Source organism: Oncorhynchus kisutch, linkage group LG29, assembly GCF_002021735.2.
Source record: "Oncorhynchus kisutch isolate 150728-3 linkage group LG29, Okis_V2, whole genome shotgun sequence".
NCBI classification, from domain to species: Eukaryota; Metazoa; Chordata; class Actinopteri; order Salmoniformes; family Salmonidae; genus Oncorhynchus; species Oncorhynchus kisutch.
In genome coordinates this window covers 33,825,418-33,844,938 of record NC_034202.2, presented here as the reverse complement: position 1 = coordinate 33,844,938, position 19,521 = coordinate 33,825,418, and the positions used below count along the sequence as shown (strand labels likewise).

Genomic DNA, 19,521 nt, shown 5'->3' with positions numbered 1-19,521 from the left:
TACTCACAGACAATATTTTGACAGTTTTGGAAACTTGTGTTTTCTATCCTAATCTGTCAATTACATGCATATTCTAACATCTGGTAGTGAGAAATAGGCCGTTTAATTTGGGAACGTTATTTTTCCAAACATAAAAATAGTGCCCCCTAGCTTCAAGAGGTTTATAAAATAACATAAAATTGATCAGAAATAAAGTGTAGACATGGTTAATGTTGTAAATGACTATTGTAGCTGGAAACTGCACATTTTTCATGGATTATCTACATAGGCGTACAGAGGCCCATTATCAGCAACCATCACTCCTGTGTTCCAATGGCACGTTGTGTCAGCTAATCCAAGTTTATCATTTTTAAAGGCTAATTGATCATTAGAAAGGCCCCTTGCAATTATGTTAGCACAGCTGAAAATGGTTGTCATGATTAAAGAAGCAATAAAACTGTCCTTCTTTAGACTAGTTGAGTGTCTGGAGCATCAGCATTTGTGGGTTCGATTACAGGCTGAAAATGTCAAGAAATAAATAACTTTCTTGTGAAACTCGTCAGTCTATTATATTGTTCTGAGAAATGATGTGAGAAATTGCTAAGAAATTGAAGATCTCGTACAACGCTGTGTACTACTCCCTTCACAGAACAGCACAAACAGGCTCTAACCAGAATAGAAAGAGGAGTGTGCACATCTGAGCAAGAGGACAAGTACATTAGAGTATCTAGTTTGAGAAACAGATGCCTCACAAGTCCTCAACTGGCAGCTTCATTAAATAGTACCTACAAAACACCAGTCTCAACGTCAACAGTGAAGAGGTGACTCCGTGATGCTGGCCTTGTGCTTTTCTTTCAAAAACGAGGACATTTCTAAGTGACCCCAAACTTGATATATATATATATATATATATATATATATATATATATATATATTCACAAAAGTAGGACACTGGGCCTGTATTAGCGGACCGATATAGCCATTTTTAGTGAGGGCAAAACAAATTATTCCACCCCCATCTTTCTATCCCCAGATTGAACTCAATCGCTAGTGACACAAGCTTTGACCCAAGGACAATGGTTGGTAACTCACCATGGCATGTTCTTTTAACTACATCTCAGAAAATCCCCTTAAAATATGTCTTAATGATGGAGACATTCATTTTGTGGCTTACTGTATGGTAAGCAACTCTGTGGAACTAATTCTGGAGCATGAACAGTGTGTCTTTACAGCAAAGCAGCCACCATGTAGTTCTCTCTCTCTAGTTAATTAACCAAATAGTTACCGGACTAACTGCATTGACCCTGTTTTGCACTAGCTCTTTTAACTCATTACATACACTGCTGCTACTGCTTATCATCTATCCTGTTGCCAAGTCACTTTACCCCTACCTATATGTACATATTTACCTCAATTACCTCGTACCCCTGCACATCGACTCTATACTGGTACCCTGTGTATATAGCCAAGTTATCGTTACTCATTGTGTAAAAAACACAATTATTTTTCTATTTTTCACTCTGCATTGTTGGGATGTGCCCGAAAATAAACATTTCCAGTTTCCCTGTTGTTTACGAAGCCTATGACAAATACAATTTGATTTGATCAGATTTTTGGGACACAGACTATAGCTGACATATCCCTTCTCTCTAATCACGGTGCGCAAAACCGCAAATCAATATTTTACCTTGACTCCTTTTCAGCAAGTAAAATAAATTAAGCATGAACTTTGAGGGAGATATTTACATTTATAATTGAATGATGGTGTGTGTCGACAAGCCAATCGGCACTTTGTTTTAGAGCCAGCATTGTCGCTCATTAACCACGTTTCCATCCACAGTTTTTATGAAAGTAAAGTCATATCATATTTTAAAAAATCACGACATCTGTGATGGAAACAGGAAGTTTCGGTACAATTTTATAAATGCCGACAGACGATTTGTTCATTCGACATGGTGGGATTTGTGTCGGCAAAATTAATTATGTGAAGAATGGGGGTGGTATAATTAAGCAATAAGGCCCGAGGAGGTATGGTATATGGCCAATATACCACGGCTAAGGACTGTTCAATGCACTACGCAACGTGAAGAACATATTGGCAATATACCACAAACCCCCAGGGTGCCATATTACTATTATAAACTGGTTTCCAATGAAATTAGAGCAGTAAAAATACATGTTTTGTCATACTCGTGGCATATGGTCTCATGTACCACGTCTGTCAGCCATTCAGCATTCAGGGCTCGAACTACCCAGTTTATAATAACCATTATATCGAAGTAAACTTGGAGTCATAAGATGATATGGTGTGTGGTCCTCCCACTACAACACCGGAAAGCATGCAGTTTATTAGGCTACAGATTAAATAAATGATGATGAACTTCACAGGGTGGTGAAAGTGCACAGTGATCTTGATGCTCCACAGCGACTCCTGTGGCGGGCCGGGCACAGTGTGCACTAACCAAGGTTGCCAGGTGCACGGTGTATCCTCTGACACATTGGTGCGGCTGGCTTCCGGGTTGGATGCGCGCTGTGTTAAGAAGCAGTGCGGCTTGGTTGGGTTGTGTATTGGAGGACGCATGACTTTCAGTCTCTCCCGAGCCTGTACGGGAGTTGTAGCGATGAGACAAGATAGTAGCTACTAAACAATTGGATACCACGAAATTGGGGAGAAAAAAGGGGGAAAAAAGAAGAAAAAAAACTCGTTATAAAAATTGAGAAAATACAACTATTTTCCATAAGTTTAATGATTAACTTCTTGTGAATACAACAATTGTGTCAGATTTCAAAAATGCTTTACGGCAAAAGCATACCTTACGATTATTTGAGAACATAGCCCAGCAGACAAATTATTACAAACAGTAACCAGCCAAGTAGAAGAGTTACACAAGTCAGAAATAGAGATAGAATTTGTCACAGAGCCTGGAGTGGTCGGTGCGGAGTCAAGCGCAGAGAGCAGAGGATAAAGGGGGAAACCAGACTTTATTGTGGCATCCAACACTAACGCCCAAAACAACAGGCGAATATCAAAAATTGTCCAACCCAACACAGGGCACAAACAGACATTAACACTACATGCAACAACCTCGACTAACAGAAAACAAGCCCGCACAAAATCCGGCGGGCCTAACAGGCTTAACTAGTCCTGAATCAAAACTAAAACAAGAGACAGGTTCAACCAATAAGACATAACAAACAGAAAAGGAAAAGGGGATCAGTGGCAGCTAGTAGACTGGCGACAATGACTGCCGAGCGCCGCCCGAACAGGCAGGGGAGCCACCTTCGGTGGGAGTCGTGACAAGATTAATCACTTACCTTTGATGATCTTCATATGTTTGCACTCAGAAGACATTCATTTATTCAATAAATGCTCCTTTTGTTCGATGAAGTCTCTCTTTATATCCGAAAACCTCAGTTTTGTTTGCGTGTTTTCTTCAGTAATCCACAGGCTCAAAAGCAGTCATAACAGGCAGACAAAAAAATCCAAATTGCATCCGTAAAGTTCATAGAAACATGTCAAATGATGTTTATATTCAATCCTCCTGTTGTTTTTAGCCTAAATAATTGATCATATTTCAACCGGACAATAATGTCGTCAATATAAAAGGTAAACAAGAAAGGCAGTCTCTCGGTTGTGCGCATGAAAAAGCTCTGTGACACGGCAGGGTCCACTCATTCAGACTGCTCTTTCTCCCTTATTTTTCAGAATACAAGCCTGAAACCATTTCGAAAGACTGTTGACATCTAATGGTTGGCATAGGAACTGCAATTTGAGTCCTAAGTCAATGGATGCTGTAATGGCATTGACTAGAAAACAACAACCACAAAAAAAATGCTACTTCCTGAATGGATTTTTCTCAGGTTTTCGCATGCCAAATCAGAAACTTTAGAGTGTTTTCTATCCAAATCGACTAATTATATGCATATGCTATCTTCTGGGCCTGAGTAGAAGGCAGTTTAATTTGGGCATGCTTTTCATCCAAAATTCCAAATGCTGCCCCCAACCCTAGAGAAGTTAACCACCAAATGTTTGGACCTCTTGCAGAACATTTGCTGGTACTGCACATCTCCTGGAAAGACATGGTTGTGCTGTTACCATTTTACACTTTTTGTGAAAGGGACATAGGGAAACACGCCTTTGGTAAAGGTGTCAACCAATTGGGACCTAAGTGTTTATAGACAAACCAGTGTATTGTTTATGGACAAATAGAGACATTGGGAGCTGCTTTTGAGAGGAAAGATCAGTCAACAAAGTGAATGGGCTAGGATGCTGCAGAAGGTGTGAAAAGTTATACATACTGACCACACCGCTCTCTTTACATGTGCGAGTGTTGCAAAATAAATGTACACATACATGTTATTCAATCATTTCATCTAAACTGCTCGTGTGCGTCAATGAGAGTCTGCATAGTCAAGCGCTAAAATTGAATGCCAGTGTACCCAAAATGTTGCTGCTTTGGGGTATTTTCCAGCAGGGCACTGTAGAGGGACTGCAGATAACCTGCGTTTTACACAGAGAGGTTAAAAATAGAAAAGCGGTAGACTAAAATGTATTACCTGGTCTGGAGGGTACTCTTTTATCATCAGGCTACATCTAACCACCTGTAACCCCATGTTTATGTCATGCTTAATGTAAATTGAGCTATCTTAGCTGTCAGCTTGTCATTTTTTTTTTTTTACAACTTACCTTCACCTTGTGCAGAGCTAGGGGTTGGAAGCACATACTGGTGGAATCAGATTCTGTACAACAAAACACACAGCAATACACAATTTATCCATCCCACTAATTGTATTGATCTCTATTAGACTGGCTATCTTAGCACACCTAACATGGCCATTTCAATAGTCAGCTTGCTGTTAGCTAGCGTCTCTAAATTGGCTGCAAGATTGCTAGCCAGCTGAGAACCAACTAACCAATCAGAGACTACTTATACACATTGCTCATTGCTACCAACACGTAAACACAGGGTGAGTTAGCTATATCAACAATCCTATTTTTAGTAGTGGAGCGTTTTCCAGACAACGGTGGAATAGATGGCTACCAGATTGAGTTACTCTTATATGCTAATGTTAGCTAGCTTATATTAGCTAACTTTAGTCAAAGATAGAACAAACTAACAAACATGTTTATTCTGCTGAAGGTACTGTACCAGTCTAGCAGTGACTAACTTGGCAAGTACAATATTGATTGGCAGTGTGTGTCCAAAAGATAGCTATCTATATGTTTTAGCTGATGGCTTTCAGAGTTCAATACAAGACTTTAAGCTAGCTAATTTACCTAGTCCAGCTAGGCTAGAATGCTAGCTAACGTTACGTTATGTCTAATCAGGAATCTTATGTCACGCCTTGGTCTTAGTATTTTGTGTTTTCTTTAGTTGTTTGTTCAGGCCAGGGTGTGACATGGGGTTATTGTATTGTCTTATTGGGGTTTTTGTAGGCATTGGGATTGTGGTTGATTAGGGGTGTGTCTAGTATAGGCTTGGCTGCCTGAGGCGGTTCTCAATCTGAGTCAGGTGATTCTCGTTGTCTCGGATTGGGAACCGTATTTCGGTAGCCTGAGTTTCACTTTGTATTTCGTGGGTGATTGTTACTGTCTCTGTGTAGTTTCACCAGATAGGCTGTAATTAGGTTTCACGTTCCGTTTGTTGTTTTGTATTTATCAGTTATTTCATGTATCGTTCTGTTTTTCTTCATTAAAGATCATGATTAACCACCACGCTGCATTTCGGTCCGACTCTCTTTCTACAAACGAAGAACGCCGTTACATCTTAATTGTTGTGAAGGGGGAAAAAACATGGTATCACATCACTTCTCAGCTGTTGTCAAATGGATTCCCCATCTGTTCATCCTGAAAAAATCCCTCTGATAATCATTACTCAACGTAAGCATCATTTTTGAAATCCCCAAGCAACTGGCAGCATTAGGTTAAATCTCTGGTAGGTGGAAAGGTGAAAAATAACACATTTTGGCACTTGTTTGTAATTGCACAGCCTGACTAAGAACACCACACTGGCATGATGACAAATGTTAGTGAAAGAAGTTCTGAGATTACTGTGTGTTGGTTGTTCGAAGTCAAATCAAATCAAATTTTATTGGTGACATACATGTGTTTAGCAGATGTTATTGCTGGAGTAGCAAAATGCTTGTGTTTCTAGCTCCAACAGTACAGTAATATCTAACAAGTAATATCTAACAATTTCACCCCAATACACACAGTACACACACATCTAAGTAAAGGAATGGAATTAAGAATATGTGGACGAACAATGTCAGAGCGGCATAGTACAGTATAAACATATGAGATGAGTAATGCAAAATACAGTGCCTTGTGAAAGTATTCACCCCCTTGGCATTTATCCTATTTTGTTGCCTTACATCCTATAATTAAAATAGATTTTTTGGGGGGGCTTGAATCATTTTATTTACACAACATGCCTACCACTTTGAAGATGCAAAATATTTTTTATTGTGAAACAAACCAGAAATAAGACAGAACACATTGCATTGCATAACTATTCACCCCCCCCCCCCTCCCCCAAATGAATACTTTGTAGATCCACCTGTTGCAGCAATTACAGCTACAAGTCTCTTGGGGTATGTCTCTAAAAGCTTGACACATCTAGCCACTGGGATTTTTGCCCATTCTTCAAGAAAAACTGCTCCAGCTCCTTCAAGTTGGATGGGTTCTGATGGTGTACAGCAATTTTTAAGTCATACAACAGATTCTCAATTGGATTGAGGTCTGCGCTTTGACTAGGCCATTCCAAGACATTAAAATGTTTCCCCTTAAACCACTCGAGAGTTGCTTTATCAGTATGCTTCGGGTCATTGTCCTGCTGGAAGGTTAACCTTCGCCCCAGTCTCAAATCTCTGGAGACTGAAACAGTTTCCCCTCAAGAAATTCCCTTTGGTGTTCTGCAAGAAATTGAAAAGATCCTAGGGGTTGATCTAGAATTGGACCCAGTTTCTTTACTGTTAGGTCTCCCTAATAGGCATGTTACTTCTGTGGGTAAAAGGAGGCTTTTCAACATCCTTACCTTCGCAGCGAGGAAAAACATCCTTTTACAGTGGATTAGTGATAAGGTTCCTTCTATTAAAGATTGGCATAATATACTATTTGAATGGGTGCCTCTGGAATATCTGACATGTACATTGCATTCTAAAACAGACCAGTTCTACAAAGTATGGGAACCTTATCTAAATTACCTAGAACCTGAGGTATCAGCTATTAAGCTGCAAGGATTCTCTTAGAATGGCGGGGATCTATGTATTTCAGAACTACACTGTACGTTCCATGTGTGGAACCTAACCTCTTGGTTTAAACTGAGCTTTTTTGTTTAATTTCTGTTTGTAAGTTTGTTTAAAATGTATGTATTGAGAGACGCAATGATGGTGATGGGGTGAGAGAAGCACCGAGCGGGAAGAGGAAAATGGTGTACGTATGTATGGGTGTGTATGTGTGTGTGTGTGTGTGCGCGTATGTATGCGTATGTGTGTGTATATGCATGGGTATATGTATGTGTGTGTATGTATGTGTATGTATGTATGTGTATATATATGCACGTAGATATGTGTAAGTGGGTGCTGTTTTTCTTGTTTTTGTTCTGTGTGCTTTGTCTCTGTTGTTGTATCTCTTAATATGGGTGAAAATTGTGAAATTCCAATAAAAATACTGTTACAAGAAATTCCTTGTATTTAGCGCCATCCATCATTCCTTCAAATCTGACCAGTTTGCCAGTCCCTGCCGATGAAAAACATCCCCACAGCATGTTGCTGCCACCACCATGCTTCACTGTGGGGATGGTGTTCTCGGTGTGATGGGAGGTGTTGGGTTTGTACCAGACATAGCGTTTTCCTTGATGGCCAAAAAGTTACATTTTAGTCTCATCTGACCAGAGTACCTCCTTCCATATATTTGGGGAGTCTCCCACATGCCTTTTGGCGAACACCAAACGTGTTTGCTTACTTTTTTATTTAAGAAATTGCTTTTTTCTTGCCGCTCTTCCGTTAAGCCCAGCTCTGTGGATAGTTACGCTTAAAGTGGTCCTATGGACAGATACTCCAATCTTCGCTGTGAAGCTTTGCAAATGTTCAGAGTTGTCTTTGGTCTCTTTGTTGCCTCTCTGATTAATGCCCTCCTTGCCTGGTCCGTGAGTTTTGGTGGGCGGCCCTCACTTAGCAAGTTTGTTGTGGTGCCATATTCTTTCCATTTTTTAATAATAGATTTAATGGTGTTCCGTGGGTTGATCAAAGTTTCGGATATTTTCTTAGAACCTTTTCCTGATCTGTACTTCTCCACAACTTTGTCCCTGGCCTGTTTGGAGAGCTCATGGTGCCGCTTCATGGAGCTCTTCATGGTGCCGCTTGCTTAGTGGTGTTGCAGACTCTGGGGCCTTTCAGAACAGGTATATACACTGAGATCATGTGACAGATCAAGTGACACTTAGATTGCACACAGGTGGACTTTATTTTGAACGCAATTGGTTGCACCAATCTTATTTAGGGATACATAGCAAAGGGGGTGAATACATATGCACTCACCACTTTTCCGTTTAAATTTGTATTTTTATATTTTTATATATTTTTTCCATTTCACTTCACCAATTTGGACTATTTTGTGTATGTCCATTACATGAAATCCAAATAAAAATCCATTTAAATTACAGGTTGTAATGCAACAAAATAGGAAAAGCACCAAGGGGAGTGAATAGTTTTCCAAGACACAGTACCTAGCGGGGCGGTATCTGCATTCACTATGAATGCTGGACTTTATGGTTCACTATGGGCAGCTGAATACACAGGAAGTCAAAACTTCCCAATTCTACCTGTGAAATGAAAAGGTGCTCAATCTAGCTTGTGAATGTAAGTTTTTACAAAAACACAATGTTATTAATATAGTAATGGATATATGCTGTGGAAGAGCAATTTATTTTTAAGTGAAAAAGTCATCACACACTGATATTTGTCTGCAACAAGAAACACATCAATAGTGGGAAAATGCACGTGAAAATATTCACCTGAAATTCTGTCACCAATTGGATGCAAACCTAGCTATGGAGAACAATGATTTATGCTCTAGCACATTGGTGGATGTTGGAGGCGGATGAATGGCATGAAAATGGGCCTCAGGATCTCGTGCATTCAAATGGCCATCGATAAAATGCAACTGTATTTGCTGTCTGTAGCTTATGTCTGCCCAACCTCTACCATGGGGCACTCCGTTCACAACGTTGACATCAGCAAACCACTCGCCACACTTTGCCCAGTACAGTTGAAACCAGGATTCATCCATGAAGAGTACACTTCTCCAGTGTGCCAGTGTCAATCGAAGGTGAGCATTTGCCTACTGACGCCGAACTGCAGTCAGGTCAAGACCCTGGTGAAGATGATGAGCAAGCAGATGAGCTTCCCTGAGATGTTTCTGATGGTTTGTGCAGAAATGATTTGGATGTGCATACCCACAGTTTCATCAGCTGTCTGGGTGGCTGATCATAGACGATCCCGCAGGTGAAAAAGCCGGATGTGGAGGTCCTAGGCTGGCGTGGTTACATGTGGTCTGCGGTTGTGAGGCCGGTTGGACGTACTGCCAAATTCTCTATAACAACGTTGGAGGCGGCTTATGGTAGAGAAATTAACATTCAATGCTCTGGCAACTGCTCTGGTGGACGTTCCTGCAGTCAGCATGCCAATTGCACGCTCCCTCAAAACATGAGACATCTGTGGCATTGTGTTGTGTGAAAAAACTGCATATTTTAGAGTGGCCTTTTCTTGTCCCCAGCACAATGTGCACCTGTGTAATGATCATGCTGTTAAATCAACTTCTACATATGCCACACCTGTTAGTTGGATGGATTATTTTAGCAAAGGAGAAATGCTCACTAACAGGGATATAAACAAATTTGTTCACAAAATTTGAGCGAAATAAGCTTTTTGTGAATATGGAAAGTTTGGGGATCTTTTATTTCCACTCATGAAACATGGGACCAACTATTTACATGTCAAATGTATATTTTTGTTCACTATACCTATTGGAAGCCAATGATATCTACTGTCCTAGATAGCTTTTCAGCTGTCCTTAGATTATGCTGAGAAGCAAGACCAAACACATAAATTCTACTGATTAAGCCTTTCAAATCAATGTCCTAGTAGGAGGAGAAACCTTTATTTTTGGAAGCCTGCATCTCTTTCCTTCCAATGACACTCTCTTTGATTTGCACTGGTAGTGATCTTCAAACAAAGAATGTTTGCTAAATAGTATGAGAGAAATAGCACATCTTGGGTGAACGTCAGCACAATCAGACTGCTGAACCAAATTCAATGCCAGGTACAGTACATTTCAGAAACAGCTGATGGTTTTCAACAGTTTGTAGTATAATAATGACTGAATTACTTTAAATACACACTGGATGCATATACTCTAGATATATCAACACAATAGTGCTCTGTCAAGTTACAATACAAGTATTTGGCTAATTAACTAAATAGGTAAACTAATATACTCGAATTTGAACCCAGATTCACTTATTCACTCTTCAAGTGTATAGAAATGACATTTTAACTAAGTAATTACTCATAGAATATTCTCAGAGGCCTATACACCTCCCTGCTGTAACCCTCAGAATACAGTGAACCGCTTGCTGCCTTACTTCGCTCTCTGAATGCAAAAGTTGACTTCTTAGATGTCTTATAAGCCACCACCTGTTCTAAACCAATGAGGGAGAGGATGATTACTTTGGTGTGTTCTGAGGTCTTTGTATTTCCTGTGGTCTTCTCAGCTGTGTTCACACACAGCCTACATGAGTGAGACATCAATAAAACATGAAGGAAACCTGTAGGAGTAATGTGTTCGGAAAATATCTGGCAACAGTATAGGTGTTATTTATGTATGGTGGGACGGGCAGATCAACAGGTGCAACAAATGTGTTATGATGTAGTACTATGTGCTAACAGTTATATACTGTATGCTGTCCATGACTCCACACTAAATCATGAACCTTGTACCTGATGCACCTCCTCTGGCACTACCAAAGCAATTCATAGTGGGACTTAGGCTAGTACGCTGGTATAATCATTAGAGAATAACATCATGGGTTGAAAAACAAGTATGGTGAGGTTTGAAAACAAGCTGAAGACAATCAGGTGATTGAAACTGTAGCCATAGCAGTGACTTCAGCCCTTTCTAAAAATGCAGCAGAGGCCAAATAAGTTAATTATTGTGCAATGGACCTCTGTTAAAACACTGAGAGGAGCCCTTCTGTGATACTGACAGGGTTGTGTGTTGTTGTGACTTTAGGACATAGAGCTGTTTCAAACCAACACACACACACACAACCACACACAGGGGCTAAATAGTATAGACAAGTCAAGGGCACTGTAGCTTTCAACGTAAAAAGCAGATGGCTCTCTTTATTTTGGCCAAATTAGCTCCATCATGTGTAGCCTAACTGGATTTTGTGCATAATGAAGCAATTTGAGTCATGGGCCAAGGCAGAACATTGTCTGATGGGCCCGCCTGTCTGGACCGCATGAGGTAGATGGGTTACAAGAGGACATACTGTAGGCAGTGTTTGGTGGGTGCTTCTAAACTGATGTAGGCTATAACCAATAATATCCTCATCCTCTGCCTAATCGCGCATAGGACAAAGTGGTGAATGACATTATGGTAGCTAGCTACTCACCCCAAAACACTGAAGATAGGGCAGCAGACATTTTAAAGTTGTTTTGTGACTGTTTTTCATGTTAATTTAGGGCACAATTATGGTTGCAAAGGTAGTTAAGTGTTCGCAAAAAGTGTTTTGGGGGGGGGGGGGGGGGGATTTGCTGGTAGGTAGCCAGCACCAATCTGTGAGGGGTAGAATGAGGGGGCGGGAAGGTTAGTTTGAAGAGGGCAGGCTTTCCACGATGACAGCACTTTCCCTATCATAATTTCACCCTACCAAAAACCCTTCAAAATCCAGTGGACATACATAAGAATTGCCGTAGAAGTCAGTTGGAACAAAACAGCGCGCATTGACGCAACGAGAATCCAAAGTCGGAAGAAAATAAGAGCGCGAAGAAACGTTGTTTTCTGGTGAGAATGTGTGTTTTGTGTGTCTGGTTGTCAGTAAATTGTTGTCCAATGTTTTGTGTATGTCAATGTTAATCATTGACAGGCATTGAACCCCATCCTCGATATGATATACTGCAGTGTTTCATTCACAAGCAACAACCTGCTGTTTGTGGTGTGCACATAATTGCGTTAAGTTAACAGGTTTCCCCTTGCCTTAACTGCAGTAGAGGGAAGTGTATACATCGGCTTTGAGATGGTTCTGATGAGAACGCGGTGCTGTCATTACATTAAAAGGTGCATTTGTTTTAAGTGGGAAACTGCACATTTACCATGCGGACTATTTGTGCGGTACGCTTTTTATTCACTTACATCGGTATATGTTATAGAAAGCGCCAGTTGAATCGACTTACTCGGGACACTGTCTTCTAACGGGAAATGCGACACCAATCCGAAGGCTATAATGTTACTTTTCGTATCGATAAATAAAACACATCTCTGTTATTTGTAATAATTTTAAATCTATCCATACTTGCCAGATAGCCTTTTCTCCTGTGATTTGGTCAAATTATTGGAAACGGCAGAGCATCACTGAACAGGTAGGCTACATATCGAATAACCTTGAAATATATCGAGAATATTTGCTGTTATCGAGGGTTACTCAGATCGGTGTTATTTAGCCTATATTTAGACAAATTCTTTCAAATCAAACGCCATTACCAACTAGTATATTCACTGACGACGTGTAACAAATAGCCTAGTTCATGTTCTCCAAACTGTCCATAAACGACAAAAAAAAAGAAGAAATTCGTCAATTATCTCAGTGCAGGATGAAAATGAGTCAAGAGAAAACATATCAAATTCTAATGCAACCTTAGGTTTTCATATCGAAGCACTCTCATAAATGTTTGATTCAGAGGACCTACGTGTATCTGCTCACTGTGACTAAAGGCAATGATGCAGTTCATATACTGTGTGTGTGTGTCTGTCTGTGTGTGTGTGCTTCGTGTTTGGGTGTGCGTATGCACAGTCTAGTAAAAAAATACACTATTGAATGGGTTAGAAATAGGCCAAGACTGTAAAAAAAATACCAACTGGATATCACGAAATTGGGGGAGAAAAGAGGTTTAAAGTAAAACAATTATAACATAAATAATTAATAGATATCTAAACTGAAGCCTTAAATAAGCCCCAAAATGGGCCAGTGCAAATGAAAAATCACATGAAAGATTTTGAGTACAACAAATTCACAGGTTTCTCAAGGGAAGAAAATGGAGTGCTGTCTCCTGTACTGAACATGGATGGTTAAGTGCGCTACAAAAATGGCAGAAGAAAGTGGGTCGGCAAGCACCAAAGGGTCTACACCCAGAGCGCCCATTTCTGTCCAGCTGCAGAGCAGGACTCAGGCCTGTCCTCGACCACAGGCCACCGAATACAAACACTGACCTAAGAGATTTGTCTTATTCTGCAGCAGAGCAGAGGGGAGGTTTCAACACTTTGGAAAAACGGTATGCCTATATACTTCTTTATCAGCTTTTCCTCCTCCACTTTCCTCCTTTCCTACTCCACTTTTCCTTCTCCTGCTTCTCCAGCTTTTCCTCCTCCACGTTCCTCCTTCCCTCCTCCTCCACTTTCCTCCTTTCATCCTCCTCCACTTTCCTCCTTTCCTCCTCCTCCAGCTTTTCCTCCTCCTCGTCCTCCAGCTTTTCCTCCTCCACTCCATTCTTATTGTCTGAAGGATAGAGTGGACTGATGCTATTTGAAGCCCTTCCCTTATGAGATCACAGAAAGAGATGCTATACATCAGACTTTAGTGGTTTCGTTTACAATTTCATCTCCCATCAACTCTTAGGCTCCTTTGCCATCCCATGTTGTTGGCTCCTCTCTGGAAAGAAAACCCCCCGCAATTTTTTATACATTTTTTATTTAGCCTTTGTATAACTAGGCAAGTCAGTTAAGAATAAATTCTTATTTTACAATGATGACCTACCCCTGCCTAACCCTCCCCTAACCCGGATGACCCCGGGCCAATTGTGCGCCGCACTATGGGACTCCCAATCATGGCCGGTTGTGATACAGCCCCGGGATCAAACCAGGGTCTGTAGTGACACCTCTAGCACTGAGATGCAGTGCCTTAGACCGCAATGCTTCAAAGGCATACACTCAATGACCAAAAGTATGTAGACATCTGCTTGTCGAACATCTCATTCCAAAACCCCCTTTGCTACTATAACAGCTTTCACTCTTCTAGGAAGGCTTTCCACTAGATGTTGGAACATTGCTGCTATAACAGCCTCCACTCTTCTAGGAAGGCTTTCCACTAGATGTTGGAACATTGCTGCTATAACAGCCTCCACTCTTCTGAGAAGGCTTTCCACTAGATGTTGGAACATTGCTGCTATAACAGCCTCCACTCTTCTGAGAAGGCTTTCCACTAGATGTTGGAACATTGCTGCGGGGACTTGCTTCCATTCAGCCACATGAGCATTAGTGAGGTCGGGCACTGATGTTGGGCGATTAGGCCTGGCTCACAGTCTGGGTTCCAATTCATCCCAAAGGTGTTCGATGGGGCTGAGGGCAGGGCTCTGTGCAGGCCAGTCAAGTTATTCCACACCAATCTCGACAAACAATTTCTGCATGGACCTCACTTTGTGCACTGGGGAATTGTCATGCTGAAACAGGAAAGGGCCTTCTCCAAACTGTTGCCACAAATTTGGAAGAACAGAATCGTCTAGAATATCATTGTATGCTCTAAGTTAAGATTTCCCTTCACTGGAACTAAGGTGACTAGTCCGAACCCTGAAAAACAGCCCCAGACCATTATTCCTCCTCCACCAAACTTTACAGTTGGCAATATGCATTGGGGCAGGTAGCATACTCCTGGCATCCTCCACACCCAGATTAGTCTGTCACCAAATGGTGAAGCGTGATTTGTCACTCCAGAGAACGTGTTTCCACTGCTCCAGTCCCATGGCAGTGAGCTTTACACCACTCCAGCCAATGCTTGGCATTGCGCATTGTGATCTTAGTCTTGTGTGCGGCTGCTCGACCACGGAAACCCATTTCATGAAGTCCCCGACATACAGTTATGCCAGAGGCATTTTGGAACTCGGTAGTTAGTGTTGCAACCGAGGACAGATGCATGTTGCTCCTAGGGATTTCCACTTCACAATAACAGCACTTACATTTGACCGGGGCAACTCTAGCAGGGCAGAAATTTGACGAACTGACTTGTTAGAAAGTTGGCATCCTATGACGGTGCCACGTTGAAAGTCACTGAGCTTCTCAGTAAGGCCGTTCAACTGCCAATATTTGTCTATGGAGATTGCATGGCTCTGTGCTCATCAACTGTCAGCAACAGTTGTGGCTGAAATAGCCAAATCCACTAATTTGAAGACGTGTCCACATACTTTTGTATATATCGTGTAAATGCTTTCATTGGACACAGACTAGCCTGTGTGTCTGCGGGTTTCCCCTTCCATCTCTCTGTCCTGCGCTCTGCATTACACAGGGCTCATAATGCGATGACTTCCTACCTGGACGCTGAGTGTGACCACAGGAAAGACGACTTTCCTCTGCCAGCTTCTTCATCTGCTCAGACATATGGAGCAAGAGCCTCTGTCACAGTGCACAGCTAGGTGGTGGAGGAGTAAGACATTCAGATTTACAGATCCAGCAGGCAATATGGTACTATGGGAGGATGTATTTGAGAGAATAGACAGTGAAGGGAGTCAGCTTTTTCTCTGAGACGCAGTGACTATTCACTGCTCCCTCATGAGTCATGACTCAGCAAGCTTGATCCCACTGAAGTGGCATGTTTGGGAGGTCTCTGTGGAGTTTTCTTTCTCTGGATCCTGCATATGAACAAAGTGAACAGGCTACGGGGATGAGTTAGTTTGGGGTAATGAGTTAGACCCGAGTTGCTCTTTCTTTCTCTCTGTCTCTTTCTTTCTCAAAGGCAGATTCTCTAGAAAGATCCACCTGTAGGGTATTAGGGTGCGGAACACTGTTTGTAACCTTCGAAGCCTCCTACTGGAGCTTTACATTATTTGGTCAGGCACTGAACTGCGTAACCCACATAATCTACCAGTCATGTACAAAGGATTGAAGCCATCTCTTTGGCACTGTTGTCATGGTAAACAACTCGAAGCCTTCAAGTGAACGCAGCAAATTCTCTTCTCCATAGGCTCATTTTGGAGATGCAGATGTCCCTGGTGGGGACGGGGAGGAAGATGAGGAGGAGGAAGATGAGAAGGCAACATCCAGGCGAGCAGGGTCATAGACCAAACAGTCATTCCTTATATTCTGTCTAGCTGTTTTGTTTGCCTCACCGTGCACACATTGTCTATTACAGTGCTGGACAGAGAAGTCACATAGAAATGCAATTGAAGCAATTCACTTTCCATGCATAGAGTGTTTGCATGGAAACTTTGTTTGTTGTGCTTCTTGAATTAGCATATAATCATGCAGTGTGACACGTCTGCCTAACGTCTGCCTAGGTTCAGGTGTGCTAATGAGATCCATGGCATTGTTTAGGTCTCTGCTGCTGCTGCTGTTGTTGATATTGCATTATGTGAAGTCTGTGTTTTCCCTGGAAGGGCTAAAGCTGCATCTGTCACGTAAACACATTTTGGCACACTGCTAATGTGAAGTGTCGCGATGGCTTCAAGGTATTTTTTTTCCTGTGTGTGTGTGTGTCTACCAACAGCTTTGTGTGTGTGTGTGTGTGTGTGTGTCTACTAACAGCTTGGTATACACATAGTATCAGTTAATCACTAACTAACTAAGCAGCAGGTATGTCTCAATCTTTTTTTCTCCAGCACCATAAGGGTCAGGGCGACCCACAGAATATTTCAATGTAGCGTACCGTGTCTCTCAAAGCCAGAAGTCAAATGACAGTTCAAATAAAATAAAATAAAATCTAATTGTATTTGTCACATGCGCCGAATACCACAGGTGTAGACCTTACAGTGAAATGCTTACTTACAAGGCCTTAACCAACAATGCAGAAAAATACCCCCACCCACCCAAAAAAATTCATGAATAATTAAAGAGCAGCAGTAAAATAACAATAGCGGGGCTATATACAGGGGGTACTGGTACAGAGTCAATGTGCGGGGGCACTGGTTAGTTGAGGTAATTGAGGTAATATGTACATGTAGGTAGAGTTATTAAAGTGACTATGCATAGATAATAACAAAGAGCAGCAACAGCGTAAAAGGGGGGGGGGGGGGGCAATGCAAATAGTCTGGGTAGCCATTTGATTAGATGTTCAGGAGTCTTATGGCTTGGGGGTAGAAGCTGTTTAGATGCCTCTTGGACCTAGACTTAGCGCTCCGCTACCGCTTGCTGTGCGGTAGCAGAGAGAACAGTCTATGACTAGGGTGGCTGGAGACTTTTACCATTTTTAGGGCCTTCCTCTGACACCACCTGGTATAGAGGTCCTGGATGGCAGGAAGCTTGGCCCCAGTGATTTACTGGGCCGTACGCACTACCCTCTGTAGTGCCTTGCGGTCGGAGGCCGAGCAGTTGCCATACCAGGTAGTGATGCTACCAGTCAGGATGCTCTCGATGGTGCAGCTGTAGAACCTTTTGAGGATCTGAGGACCCATGCCAAATCTTTTCAGTCTCCTGAGGTGGAATAGGTTTTGTCGTGCCCTCTTCACGACTGTCTTGGTGTGCTCAGACCATGTTAGGTTGAAGCTCTCAACCTGCTCCACTACAGCCACGTCGATGAGAATGGGGATGTGCTCGGTCCTCCTTTTCCTGTAGTCTGCAATCATCTCCTTTGTCTTGATCACGTTGTTGAAGAGGTTGTTGTCCTGGCACCACATGGCCAGGTCTCTGACCTCCTCCCTATAGGCTGTCTTGTCGTTGTAGGTGATCAAACTTAATGATGGTGTTGGAGTCGTGTCTGGCTGTGCAGTCATGAGGGAATAGGGACTACAGGAGGGGACTGAGCACGCACCCCTCAGGGACCCCTGTATTGAGGATCAGTGTGGTGGATGTGTTGTTACCTACCCTTACCACATGGGAGAGGCCCGTCAGGAAGTCAAGATCCAGTTGAAGAGAGAGGTGTTTAGTCCCAGGGTCCTTAGCTTAGTGATGAGCTTTGAGGGCACTATGGTGTTGAACGCTAAGCTGTAGTTAATGAACAGCATTCTCACATAGGTGTTCCTTTTGTCCAGGTGGGAAAGGGCAGTGTGGAATGCAATAGAGATTGCATCATCTGTGGATCTTTTGGGGTGGTATACAAATTGGAGTGGGTCTAGGGTTTCTGGGATAATGGTATTGATGTGAGCCAAGACCAGCCTTTCAAAGCACTTCATGGCTACAGATGTGAGTGCTATTGGTCGGTAGTCATTTAGGCAGGTTACCTTAGTGTGCTATGGTGGTCTGCTTGAAACATGTTGGTATTACAGACTCAGAGAAGGAGAGGTTGAACATGTCATTGAAGACACTTGCCAGGTGGTCAGGGCATGCTCGGAGTACACATCCTGGTAATCCATCTTGCCCTGTGGCCTTGTGAATGTTGACCTGTTTAAAGGGCTTACTCACATCGGCTGCGGAGAGCATCATCACACAGTCATCCGGAACAGCTGATGCTCTCATGCATGTTTCAGTGTTACTTGCCTCAAAGCGAGCATAGAAGTTCTTTAGCTCGTTTGGTAGGCTCATGTCACTGGGCAGCTCTCAGTTGTGGTTCCCTTTGTAGTCTGTAATAGATGTAATAATCCGACGAGCGTCAGTGCTGGTCTAGTACGATTCGATCTTAGTCCTGTATTGACGCTTTGCCTGTTTGAACACGTCTCTGTGTGTGGAGTAAAGGTGGCCGAGAGTTTTTTTCCCTCTAGTTGCACATTTAACATGCTGGTAGAAATTAGGTAAAAATGGATTTAAGTTTCCCTGCATTAGTCCTTGGCCACTAGTAGCGTCGCCTCTGGATGAGTGTTTTCCTGTTTGCTTATGGCAGTAGACGGGTCATTGATTGCGGTCTTACTGCCAGCATCGGTTTGTGGCGGTAAATAGACAGCTACGAAGAATATAGATAAACTCTCTAGGTAGATTGTGTGGTCTACAGCTTATCATGAGATACTCTACCTCAGGTGAGCAAAACCTTGGATATTGTGCACCAGCTGTTGTTTACAAATATACTTAGACCGCCACCCCTTGTCTTACCAGAGGCTGCTGTTCTATCCTGCCAAAACAGTGTATAACCTGCCAGCTGTATGTTTTTCATGTTATCTTTCAGCCACGACTCAGTGAAACAAGATATTACGATTTGTAATGTCCCGTTGGTAGTTTCATCTTGACCGTAGGTCATCGATTTTATTTTCCAATGATTGCATGTTGGCCAATAGATCGGATGACAGTGGGGGTTTACTTCCAGTACAACACAGTGAGATGGTGTCCTGATGGACATGATACGCTCTAGGTGTTTTCACACAGATAGCATTGAACAGTTAAGCCCTAATTTGTCTGTCAAGTCGATGTAC

General features: G+C 42.2%; 1 protein-coding gene across 3 annotated transcripts in view; it reads left to right on the top strand.

Moving 5' to 3' along the window:
• Positions 1 to 11,890: 11,890 nt before the first annotated feature.
• The window catches only part of LOC109874123 (gamma-aminobutyric acid receptor subunit alpha-3-like), a 139,763-nt gene continuing 132,132 nt past the window's right edge, over positions 11,891 to 19,521 (top strand). For all 3 annotated transcript variants that reach the window (XM_020465913.2, XM_020465914.2, XM_020465912.2), the window contains exon 1: positions 11,891 to 12,049. The gene's annotated coding sequence lies outside the window, so the exon portion shown is untranslated. The remainder of the gene's footprint in view (positions 12,050 to 19,521) is intronic.